Here is a 10,818-nt window from a genome sequence, read left to right on the forward strand (position 1 = left end):
ATTTATAAATACCGGCTTCTTACACTTACCGGTATACCGATCTTTCGGTATTTACCGTTTGATCAGTATTTATCAAATATACGGTATGTACTATATATGTATATACTAGGGTTGACGGTATTAAAATTTAAAACCGGTATTGCGGTATTAGATTCGGTACCGGTATGAAACGGTATACAGCAATACCGGTATATACCGAAAAACCGCGTACCGGAAAACTGAAAAACACTAAAATGATATGCTGAGGGAGTAAACAATTTTTAAAAAACATAATATTACAGTATGTTTTCCGGTATGCACCGGTATTACGGTATACCGTTACAGCGGTATTTGTGCAAAAACCGGTATACCGGTTTTGACGGTATACCGAAAAAACCGTCAACCCTAATATCTACCGAAGTACGATATTTACCGAATTTACATAATATGTACAATGTGGTAGCGAAACTCGATAAGCTGATTGAGGTCTTGTTTACCTATGATCTGAAGCTGAACCCCCGAAAAACAAGAAACGTTTCCAGCACCAACATGATGTTAGACTTAAATTAAAATGTTAACGTTTTAATGTTAACTTTGTTATTATATCTAAAATATGTTGTCAGGTTATAATAGCAGACACAATTGGACTTAAAATGTTTTAATGTTTTATTATTATTTATAATACCTATTTAATATATAAATATTTTAATATTTATAAAATTCAAAAATTGTGTAGAAAATTATAAAATTATATTATTAATTACCAAGTTGCGATTTATATTTTATTTTTAAAATGATGAAAAAAGAAATAAGTCAATAGTTGTATAGGTAATATAAAGTTATTGTGTTGGTATCACTAAAATAATAAAGTTACAACTATATTCTATCAATTTGTCGATTTAAAGTGGTAATTCGTTGTTTAAATGGCATTTACCGAACGAGTGAAATATACCGTGTAAGCGGTATATACCGAACGAGCGTTATTTATCGATACATACTGACATACCGTTATACCGTTAAAAACCGGTATGTAAACACATACCGATTACCAATGGGCAAATTTCACATACCGCCAACTCTATCTTCAAGTACTCCTGTTCGAAAACAAGCAAGAAAATAAATTTTGACCCCTCGTCTTTCAGCATGTCTTGACAAATGTAAAATTAGCGATAGAGACGCTGTTCATTTAATAACAACATGCATGGGAGCAGTAGCATTAGATACAAATAATTTTGCAGTTAATCGAACGTCTATAAGAAATGCAAGACAAATATTTCGGAAAAACAATACAAGTAACATAAAATCTAAGTTTATTGATCTAAATTTAAATTATGTCATTGTACATTGGGACTCTTAGATTCTGCCTACTTTAGTTGGAAAAAAAAAGTGTGATAGACTTCCCGTTGTTGTAACAGCCCTAAAAACTGAACAGCTTTTGGGGGTTCCTCACCTTTCAAGTGCCACAGGCAGTGAAATATGTTCGGTAGTATATTATGATGAATTAGAAAACTGGGGATTATTAGAAAAAATACAAGGATTTGTGTTTGATACTAAAGCTTCTAATTCTGGTAGATTAAATGGTGCTTGCGTTCTATAAGAGCAAAAATTAGGAAGAAATGTATTATTTCTAACTTGTCGGCATCATATTTTCGAAATAATATTACAAGCAGTATTTATTGAAGCTAAATTTGCACCATCATCTGGCCCAGATATACCACTTTTTAAGAGATTCGTTAATAATTGGAAAAATATTAATAAAAACGAATACTCGGTGTGGACTGATGATTCTATGACTTTCGATATATTAAATAACGTTCGCGGTGAAATATTAGATTTTGCAGAAAAAAGACTTCAAGATTGTTTCCCCCGTGATGACTACAAAGAGTTTTTGCAACTTATTGTAATATTTCTCGGAGGAAAACTTAAGGGAAATGTTAATTTTCGGCAACCTGGAGCTTATCATTTGGCACGATGGATGGCCAAGGGTATTTTTTCATTAAAAATTGTATTATTTAAAAAACAATTTAAGTTAACTTCTACAGAAGAAATGTCACTTAAAAAAATTTGTTGTTTCATAATTAAATGTTATGCTAAAGTGTGATTCACTGCTCCAAATGCAATAAAGGCACCTATTAATGATATACTTTTTATAAAAAAATTATACAATTATAAAAACGACGACAAAGAAATAGCTGAAACTGCATTAAAGAAATTTATAAGCCATTTATGGTACCTTAGTGATGAATATGTGACATTTTCTATTTTCGACAATCGTGTTACCATTGAACAAAAAAGAAAAATGGCAAATAAAATGTTAATGAATGAGCTTGAAGAGTATGAAGAAGTAGGAGAAGTTAAAAAAAAAGCATTCATTGAAAATTGAAGACATCCCTAATTTCATACACCAAGATTTACCAGTTGATTTAATTACATATAAATCAATAAATATGTTTGATAAATTTAATATTTAGACTAACTTTTTATCACTGTACCAATATACTGGAAAGAAAATGAAGAATTATAAAAAAGGAAAAGAGATAGTTGAATCATTAAAAGTCTTTAACGATACCGCCGAACGTCATGTTAAGCTGATGGAAGAATTTAATTCTAAAATTACAAAAAATGAAGAACAAAAGCAGTTTTTGTTACAAGTGAATTCGTTTTTTCAATAACTATTTAAGCTAATATGAACTTTTCTAAATTTTTTCCAGACAGTTCAAAATTATCGTAGAAAATATCCTAATCACAACCGCGAAACTATGTGTAAACCATATAAATTATAAGTATAATCCAGGGCTTAAAACCGTTATCAATAAAGTCGGTAATCGGTTATCGTTTAATTTTGATATTTTGGTAACCGGTAACCGTTTCTTTAAAGATATTTCAAACACTATGATAACCGTTAATTGTTTAAAAATCGTTGATAAAGTTTTTTGGTAATCGGTTAGCGGTAAAAACCGGTTTTTAAAAATAATTTTTTTAAATTTTTTAATCATATTTTTAAAACAGTTTATTTAGGCCATTCATGGGTTTATAACATAACTATTATTATTACAAAATCAAAAACTTAATGTTCTTTAATTTGGTTGATTTTCCTCAATTTAAATATTTATTTTTTCAAATTGCTTTAAAGTTTAAAACATCTGATCAAAATAATGGCGATCCTAAAAATTAAAAAAATTAATTGCATAAAAAAATTTTATTTTTATAATTTTCTTATTTATACTGTAAAAAACCAAAATTAAATAAAATAACTTTCCAAGATGACACTAAGAGTGATACATTGACACAGAAATTTTTGGTTATATTGTATATATTACAGTACCCCAAAATCTGAGTCTGCAGATCGAGCATTCTACGCCTTCGGACCGACCATTGGAGCAAACACTACAAATAACAAATGCAGAACCAGAAGGGTTTGGGCAGTAGGAGTTGTAATTTAATACTAATCTATTTATAAATGTATGCAAAATAAAGTATAATGTGATAAAATCTAAAATTTTTTTAACAAATTGCTTAAAATTAAACTTGGAAGGTCCCCATCTATAGTAAGTTGTGGCAATGTATATAAATGTGTATATTTCTAAGAAACAAAGATCAATAAAAAAAATATCTTATATACTAAATAGTACTAAATAGTTGTAAATGCTAAATGGACTGGGCCCCTATTCCATCAACTATTTCTTAATAGGAAGCAGCGCACGAGGACGACGAGATTTATGATGGTATTATAATATATAGCTATACGCTTATACCTATATATATTATGATATTCAAAACAAATAAACAATACTCGACGGCAATTAATTGGGGAAAAAAATTTAAAAATAGCTGGAAAATTAAATTCAACTATAGTGTAATCATGATTCATGACATAATTCAAGTATTAAGTTCCACGAAAAAAATATAGTAATGTATGCAGCGGTCGAACAGGCTCCCAGATGGGTGACCGCCCGGGTTCTTTGCGATGATCTATCTGCTTAAAAAAAATGCGTACCAACCGTAGCTCCCACATAAACCGAATGGGGTTGCAGAGCGTCAAAAAAAGGAGTTCATTTTTGATCCTCTCGCATGTCATAATGAATTGCAAGTTAAAAATAATGGCTTGGAATATTGTCTACCATAGGCGAAAATAGCGTTTGATATTTGGGGGGGGGAGGGGGGCTAATAGGACCTTACTTTGATAATATTGAATAAGCTTAAAACAAAATGTAGTAAATGTTTGGGAAGACTATGGACATTTTTGGGGGGCTTAGCCCCTAAAGCCCCCCCATATTTGCGCCTATGTTGTCTACAGTAAAAACCAGCTAATAACCATGCAGTTTGAAGTCTTAAAAAAAATTATACTATGACCTCCTAGTTATTTACCCAAGGCCTTCAATTGGCTGCCACGAAAATAATGCTTGCGCATTTTTATTTGTTAGTCAGCAATGTCAAAAAAAAAAAATAAAATACTAGGTATGTGTCTTTAAATTAATTGTATTCGTTATAAATGTAGTAAAATGTATAATAGTATAGTTTGATTGATGTTTTCTCAAATTAAATCTAAATTGACAATAGCAATGAACACATTTTTAAATTATTAAAAAGTTAGGTGGGTAGGTATAAGTAATTGTTCATTGCCACACCTAAAAAAATTAGTTCGGCGCCACTAGTGGGATGTGTATTCTTGATGAAATGGTGAAGCCTCTGCACAAATATTTCGGATTGCATTTTCTTGAAAATCTGGATTTAATCTGACTGGGAAATAATAATAATGGATGAATATAGGAACCAGAGGCTGAAAAACAAATAGTCACTGTAACATTTTGACCTCTTTCCTAAAATATGCTCCGGCGTAAAGGTGCTTGTACAATATGTTATGGGTAGGTAGTTAAACAAACGGTTTTCATTCATATTTCACACAAATATTCTTGTTAAATGGACTGTCATGACATACTGTAGAGCTAGTTAAACTTGTTGGGAACCTTCTATTAAAATTTATAATTTTAGATTTGTAAAGGGAAGCTTCTACGGCTATTAGTTTTTTAATTAAGTACAACAAAATATATATATATATATGATAGACGAGAATTTATTAATTTACCGATAAGAGTTCTGTTGAAATAGGTATACAATTGTCAATTAGTATTAGTAGTCAGCCTTGACCCGTGTGTACAACTTGGTATCTAGTTACTTTATAAGAACATGGTACTTTCTTATGAATTTGGGATTTTTGTTAAAATTGAAAATGTCTAAAAAAAGTGATGAAATAATAGAAACCATTATAATAATATGCCTACTAGTGGTTAAGATAGATCTCTTCATATTCCATTAATTAATAAATCATAATAATTGGATTGAACTCCTATTATATCTGGATGCGCCCTTTACACGATGAGCTGTTTGCAATTTATTCCAGAAATAGCATCTGGAACTGCTCTTCTCTAAAACTCAAACTTTTTGATCTATTGTATATTATTTCTCATCACGTTGAGTTTATTGCGTTAAGTAATTCACATTCATCCCTATCATGACCTCCTTTTTTTCATAAAGTCTTATTATTCTGCAGATCTCGTAAATTAAATTCTAATTAGTAATTACTACACACATGTATTATTTTATATCTTTTGTTTTGGACAATTTAATATATTTTTTCCCTGTTCTCACTTTGTTGTATATTTTAATATAATTACTTATTTTTTGGTGATAAAAAAATCATATATTATTAACAAACACCATATACTATATAACAATTTAAATTCTACATTAAGTATAATTGAACCAAAGACGTGATAGGTATACAATTATCTGTGAGAAGGATGTGAATGTAGGACTTTCAAAAAAGAAGTGGCCATTACGACGGGAAAATCCTGGAAAATTAAAAATGTATTAAGGGGTATTAATGAGTGGTTGCAATATATCTTTCATTCTTCATCTTTATTGAGCCTATTTTTGTATGTTAAATATATTATAAAAGACACTTGTATAATATAGAGTAAAATAAATTTTTTGTCACTGGAAATTCCTTACGTACTGATTGTAGGGTGACATTTTTCAGAGCTTATCATAAAATATAATTATTGGTTTAATAATAATATAAGTAAAATAACTTAATTACTGGAAATTCTCTTTGCAGACCTTATCTTACTATTATTTGAGTCAACAAAATGTGTTATGTGTCAGTGTTGTTAAATGTTATAGAAATTATATTCTGTAGATAGCAAAGATACAATATATTTATTATATTGATGGGAGAATCTTTTAGCATTGATTACTCAGTAGATACGTGGTATTCTATAATTGTATAAGCAAAGGTGGGCAATAACTAGTTAAATTGTTAAAGTTAATTTAAAAAGTTAATGTTTTTTTAACTTTTCAACTTAACTAGTTAGATTATTTTCTAATCAACTTATGAACTTAACTAGTTTAATTTACAGTTGAAATAACTTAGCTTTTCTCAGTTGATTTTAAAAAAATCCATCAAGTTAAAAACATTTTGAATTTTTCGTTTATACGTAAATATTACTATGGCAGTATAAAATAAAAATAATCCAATACAAAAACACAAACATTTCTGTTCTTTTTCTTGATAATATAATTGTGTATATATTCATATATCTTATTAAGTTTTAAATTATATATTATGCGAGTTGCAATTATAAATGTTTTTAAAAAATTAATCGTTTCAAATTACAAATTGACAGTTGTTATGTTTTAATGTTATATAAGTTATAATATTCAATTGCTATATATGATGTAAAAAAATATATTTGTTAAATTATTAATTTGAGATGAGTATAGTTTAAAGCATTTACAAATTATGCCTACACTAAATTTAATATTAAATACTATAACAGTATTAAATTATACAATTTTGAATTTAAGGCACATCATCACATCGTTTTCCAAATCGCAAAAACAATAAAGAGACTTTTGATAAATGGGTAGAAATTGTTGGTGGAAATTTGAGATCCCTCAATCCATCAATAGTTTATGAGAAAAAACGGATCTGTTCGAGTCATTTTTTAGCCTATGATATAAGTCCAGGGACCAAAAAACTAAAATGTTTTGTTGTCCCTTCTTTACATTTATCTGGTAAGTTTATTTACTATAGGTTAGTTTCAGTATTATATACTTATTTTTTTTGTTTTTATTATTTACAGTTCCTATTGTTGATAATTTTAAAACACCGTCCACTTCTTGTAGTGATCGACCACAGTACAAATCATCTGGTATGCTAATTTAACTGATGTGTAGCAAGTATAGAAAAATCTAATAAATTACATTTATTATTTACAGTTCCTATTGTTGATAGTTTTAAAACACTGTCCACTTCTTGTAGTATAGAAGACACTGATTTAGAAGAAATATCAATATTTCATGAGGATTCAGTTATTCAACGTATGTATTTTAATTTTTAATTTTTAAAACAACAAATTATTAGTTATAGTTTAATGCACATTAATTTCTATACAAATATATTTTTACTAATTTAATGAAATGATAGAATTTTTTAAAAACGATCCCTGACAGGCAAGTTTTTCAAACGTTACTGTTTCGTTGTTTTTAGTTCCTTGTACATCAGGCAAAGTAATAAATGCATTTGACCTAGGTTCAACTTGTTTACCATCATATACACCATCATATTTTAGAGAACGTGTTGAATATGAATCCTCAGGTATGCCTATAAAAAAGTTATTATATTTTCCGTTCAATAAATTTAATTTTGTTCAACAGAAGAATCTGAGTTGGAAGGAATTTCCAAGCTAGACGATGACTCGCTTCTTCAATGTATGTATAATAAACTAGTGTATTTATGCTTTATCTCTTTGCTTGATTTTATTGCTTTGTTTTCAAGCTAATACAGTAGTTATAAAATCTATCAAAAAACCTCTTTAAGCAGTAGCTTGTGTTGAGATAGAGAGTAATAGAAATTCATAATGATATGTGAATAATGTATGGATTAATACTTATTGTTTTTTGTGTTTATAATTTACAGTTCCTAGTGCTTGCAGTGTAAAAATACCAGAACCGTCCAGTTCTTATAGTGAACCCATTCAGTACGATTAATATGGTATGATAATTTATCTTTTCTGTAATAAGTATGAAATACTAATAAATGTTTTTATAATTTACAGTTCCTAGTGCTTGCCGTGTTAAGTATGATTTGATAGAAGATACTGATTTAGTAGGTATATCAATATTGCCTGATGATTCAGTCATTCAACGTATGTACAGTAAAACTCTTTTACTACTTTGCTTTGCTTACATAGTAATATTAATTATTAAATTTGAATGTATAAATCTAATGCATGGTAGTTGTATAAAACTGAAAACATCTGCTAGAAAGTGTAAACCAAAAACAGGTGAATACTTCATGCTTACTAACTTATCCTTTTTTTTAAAAAATCTTGTCAACCAAGTTGTTAAAATGCTTTCAGGCCTATTACATTATATTATGTAAATAATAGTAAAATTACTATAGATATACAGTGCGTTCAAAAAGTTTAGTTTTAGTTATATTAGTATAGTTTTACAGCATATTTATAGTAGTACAGTTTTATTATAGAATTATAACCGTATTCAAAATTTTAGCAACAAGCAACTTTAATAATTCAATTTTCGGATTTTTAAATTGTAAAAAAAAAATTTCAAAAATCAGAGTTCTAAAATGTTTAATAGGGCAGTTAATCAGTGGTTTCCAAACTTTTTGAACACCCCTTATATCACCGCTACATTTTTTTTTTTTTAATGCAGGTAAATATTTTATAATATTTACTAGTTTGTTTTTTTACTGTACGACTTCTGGCAAAGATTGGAGTACACAGCAAAACAAAATTGACCCCAAAATGCAAGTCATTATATGCAGACAGCTTGATATTACAGAAAAGAATACGAAGTAAATCTTTAAAAGCTAAAACATTTAAGCAACGTTTAAAAGCAGCAGAAACCTTGTCTGAAAAATATATTTTTGATAACTTGTCTGACAAACTTTCACCGGCAGCTACTTTGTTTACAAACCTGAAAAACCTAACCATGTACCCCATCTTGTCAATACCGGTTGTGGTGGTAGAGGAATATTAGGTGCCATTCCCTTGAAATATTGAACACGTGATGGACATTTCAAAAATATTTTTTTGATGTTCGATATTAACTGATCTACTTTTGAGAAGTGTTTTCGAATCTCTTCCGCAACCCTATGTAATCCATGGGCTAAACAATTTACGTGTTCCATTTTAGAGTACAGGATTTTTATACCCCTGCCAGATTTCATCATATAGGGAGCGGCATCACTTAAGAACAACAAAATATTGTCATGCTTTATTCCTTGGGGCCATAAAATATGTAGAGATGTATCTAATAATTTGGCGATGGAGGTATGGTTAGCTTTTTCTAAAATGTCTGAATTGAGCAAAAATATTTTCCCCGGTCCTCCGACTTCCAATGTACCGACAATCACGTTAGCCACATACCGTCCTACTTAATCCGTGGTTTCGTCTATAGAAACCCATAGCTTTTGGTTTTCGCAATAACTTCTTATTTTGTTAATACAGTCTTCGTAACATTGAACAATATAGGTTTTCCTTAGCGTTGATTCGTCAGGAATACTTTTGTGCGTGTATTTTTCCAAAAATGCACGGAATAATTCATTTGATATTTTTTGTAGGAGAATATTGGCTGATAAAAGAGCTTGATATAAATCGTAATTAAAAGTAGATTTTGTTGACGACGTAGTAAGAAAACTTTGACTTTGTTTTAAATGTTTGCGCTCTATACTATTTTTATGTTTTATACGGGAAATGTGTTGTTCAATAGTAAATTTTTTTTCTGAGGCCACCTTTACTTCACATACTTTACAATAAAGAACTGTGCCATCGGAAGAAAAAATATCGTCGCCGAATTCCGACACAAATGCACGCAGATGAGCACTAACCGACGTTTTAATTTTCGGCATTTCGAAAATATTACGAAAAATAATAAAATGTAGGTATAATATTATTCACTTTTACACTTCAACGACGCGACGACTGTAATCGGCGAGATAAAATCGGATACTAATCGAATATTATGAAAAAATAATAAAATGTAGGTATAATATTATTCACCACAATACGACAACGACAATAATGTAATCGTCGAGATAAAATTGGATAGGTCTGTGTGTGTATCTTAGTCTGTGGTTTAAGTTATCGGCATAATGGGGGTTACCCATTTGCGCCAAAAAAAATGGATTCGTTTTTGGTACAGCCCATTTGCGCCAAAATAAAAAAGGTATGTTTTTCAGACAACCCATTTGCGCCAAATTTACCTGGTATAATTATAATTATTTTTTCTCAAATAATAATCAATTAAACAATAATTAATACAATTTATTATAATTATAATAATTAGTAAAAAAGTAATAATAGTTAATAGTAGTTACATATTTTTTATAATAATTTATCTTACAATTTTTCAAATCAAATTATAGTCAATAATACGAATTTTTTAAAAATAATTCAATAATACATTTTTTAAACAATAATAAATAATTAGTATAATAGGTTATAGGTAATAACGGTCAATCAAAAATGTCAATCAAATTAATCATAATAAAAAATAATAAATAAAAATATAATAATCAGAAAAAAATAAAAAAAGATTTTTTTAACATAATAATATCTTCCTAATCTTTATTGTAATTAAATGCAACTATTTTCACATATTCAAAACGCGTTAATTTTTCGTTTTTATAATTATCAATTGCTTTTAAAGTTTTTTTTAATCTGGCTTTAACTTGTGAATTTTTTCGAGGGTTTGGTATATTTTTAATACAACTGTTGATTTTGATATAAACATCTGTTTGGAACTGGTTTT

General features: G+C 28.7%; 1 long non-coding RNA gene across 1 annotated transcript; it reads left to right on the plus strand.

Annotated features, from left to right (window-relative positions):
• Positions 1 to 7,423: 7,423 nt before the first annotated feature.
• On the plus strand, positions 7,424 to 8,192 carry LOC115033350. Its single transcript, XR_003838667.1, has 3 exons — positions 7,424 to 7,752; positions 7,961 to 8,035; positions 8,100 to 8,192. It is a non-coding gene; the product is annotated as an uncharacterized LOC115033350 (long non-coding RNA).
• The last annotated feature ends 2,626 nt before the right edge of the window (positions 8,193 to 10,818 follow it).

This window comes from Acyrthosiphon pisum, chromosome X (assembly GCF_005508785.2).
Source record: "Acyrthosiphon pisum isolate AL4f chromosome X, pea_aphid_22Mar2018_4r6ur, whole genome shotgun sequence".
In the NCBI taxonomy this organism is placed as follows: Eukaryota; Metazoa; Arthropoda; class Insecta; order Hemiptera; family Aphididae; genus Acyrthosiphon; species Acyrthosiphon pisum.